Source organism: Vespa mandarinia, chromosome 8, assembly GCF_050613455.1.
Source record: "Vespa mandarinia isolate Hongniang chromosome 8, ASM5061345v1, whole genome shotgun sequence".
NCBI lineage: Eukaryota > Metazoa > Arthropoda > Insecta > Hymenoptera > Vespidae > Vespa > Vespa mandarinia.
In genome coordinates this window covers 6,745,001-6,747,500 of record NC_140817.1, presented here as the reverse complement: position 1 = coordinate 6,747,500, position 2,500 = coordinate 6,745,001, and the positions used below count along the sequence as shown (strand labels likewise).

General features: G+C 46.5%; 1 protein-coding gene across 3 annotated transcripts in view; it reads left to right on the top strand.

Annotated features, from left to right (window-relative positions):
- The window catches only part of LOC118447645 (uncharacterized), a 134,895-nt gene that overhangs the window by 102,575 nt on the left and 29,820 nt on the right, over window positions 1-2,500 (top strand). The window lies entirely within an intron of this gene.

Here is a 2,500-nt window from a genome sequence, read left to right as displayed (position 1 = left end):
TTGGAGCTCCATCCTCTTTCTATCTCTCTCAATTTTATTTTCTCTTCGTTCGCTCTCTACCCTTTCTCCATCCTCTCGTCTCTTCTTTATCTACCTTCTGCTCCTCCTCCTCCTCCTCCTCCTCCTCTTCCTCCTTCTCTTCCTCCTCTTCCTCCTTCTCCTTCTTTCTCTTAGTCGGAACCGCCACGCCGGTCGCTCCACTGCATGGCACCGCAACAAGAGCAAACATCTCGGCGGGGTCGTCACGGGGCCACGGAGTCACGGTGGATGGATCTTGGCTCCTCTACGATCCTCCGGAATTATCACGGCAGGCCACCGTGAGGGTGAGCTCGGCCGGAAGTGCGTCATCAGTGAGATACGTGCTCGATGAAACGATCCGCCTCGCTACGGCTTCTCTACTCTTCTTCTTCTTCTTCTTCTTCTTATTTTTCGTCTTCTTCTTCTTCTCCTTCTCCTTCTTCTTAGTCTTCTTATTCTTCGTCTTCTTCTTCTTCTTCTTCTTCTTCGATTCCGATCTCCGAGAGAGGTCGAGTAAGGGGTTCTTCGGGTCACGGAGCAAGGTCGATTAGAGGGATTCGAGGAAGCCTTCGATGAGATTACGCTTGCTTCGTGATTACGCCAACTTTACAGAAGACGCGAGTGTTCGAGGGACTTATCTTCGTATTTTCCGTTTGAAGGATTTTTGCATTTCACGCTTAGGAAGAATTCTCTTCTCTTCGAGGTGCTGCCTTTTGCACGACGCCGTTGACCTTACCGAGCGAGCAAGTAAGACGGTCAGTCTATCGACTTCTCTTTCTCTCTTCCCCCCCTCTCTATCTCTCTCTCTCTCTCGCTCTCTCTCTCTTTCTCTTTCATACTCCGACGAAGGTTCATTCATCGATTTTTTACCGCCGAGAACCTGCTGCGAGCTAGATCACTCGACTCACCGGGAGCTGAATAGAGGCGATACGAGGTGTCTGATTAACGTTGCTTTTTTGCAAGTACCCATCGTGTCCGACGCTTCGTCACGAGGCGACGATCTCTCTCTCTTTCTCTCTCTTTCTCTCTTTCCTCTTTTTTCTTTTTTTTTCTTTTTTTTTTGTCTCTCCTCATCTCTTTCCGCTCGAAGAAGAAGTTCGCGACGAATGAGAATGTCGAGATGCTTTGAATTTTGGAAAACGAAGTGTCTCCGTCCGATGGTTCCTTCCTATATCGAAAGGAAAAGAAAATTAATTTGAATTAATAGAAATTGGTATCTTCGATGGTTAAAAATAATAATCTTGATATCGGCGATGTAAAGGTCTCGAGAATATTGCGACGCCACTGGGAACGAGGATTCGAGCAAGAAGAGCACGCATAACGTAGAAGCAACGTTTCTCTATCTTTCTCTCTCTCTCTCTCCCTTTTCTCTGCCTCTCTCTCTCTCTCTCTCTCTCTCTCTCTCTGTCTCTGTCTCTTTCTCTCTCTTTCATTCGCTCGGTCGTCCGGCGGTGGCGGTGGCGGTGGCTGCGGATCGCCGAGGGCGCGCTCCTTCTCCTTCTCCTTCTCTTCATCGTGAAGTGGAGGTGAAGGGGGCAACGCCGTGCTTCGGAAGAGGGGCACGACGAGAAGGGCAGGGGAAGAGGTCGACCGGGATAAACATCTGAGCCCCGCCCGGCACCCGAGGCTGCACCTCTTCTTGCTCCTCTTCTTCTTGCTTCTCCTTCTCCTCTTCTTCCTTCACCTCTTCTTCTTCTTCTTCTTCTTCTTCTTCTTCTTCCTCTTCTTCTTCTTCTTCTTCTATTTCTTCGTTTTTCTTCTTCCTCTGCTTCTGCATCAGATTCACTGCCATTATTGATCTCCGAAGGTCTCCTCCAACGTGTCCGTATCTACCCTCTCGACTCCCACTTTATCCTGATCCGCCCCTTTCTCGTTTCCTTAATTGTATTAACTTTCTTCGAGGCACCTTTAGTGAAAGCATCCTTACTTAAAGGATATATATATACATATATATATATATGTATATGTATATCCTTATACATATGTATATATGTATGTATGTATGTATGTGTATATGTAGATATAGATTGTTAGCGATCAAGTAAAGTCCATCATTTATTTACTGACTTTGTTTTCTTATTGTTATTGTTTTTTCTTTCCCCTTATACGAAACGTATGACGAAAAAGGCGTCATGGTTTGGCAGCAGTTCTCGCTTTCCTTCGAAAAAGGATCTCTCGTTGGCGTATATTCAATAGTTTATGGCATTTAAATAGGCGGCCCTCTCTCGTTCCCAAACAATTTGCCCGTACCGCAGATTGCTCGTAAATAAAGATAATCTATTCCAAGCGGAAGATAAAAATCGTACGGTCCGAGCGCGTTCCACTACGGAGCCCGAAGAAGGAACGTCCCTTTGGCCAGGTTTGCCTCTTCTCGAGAAGAAAAGAGTCGAAGAAGAAAGATGAAACAAAATGAGAGAAAGAAAGAAGGAGAGAGAGCGATAGAGAGAGAGAGAGAGAGAGAGGGAGAGAGAGAGAGAGAGAG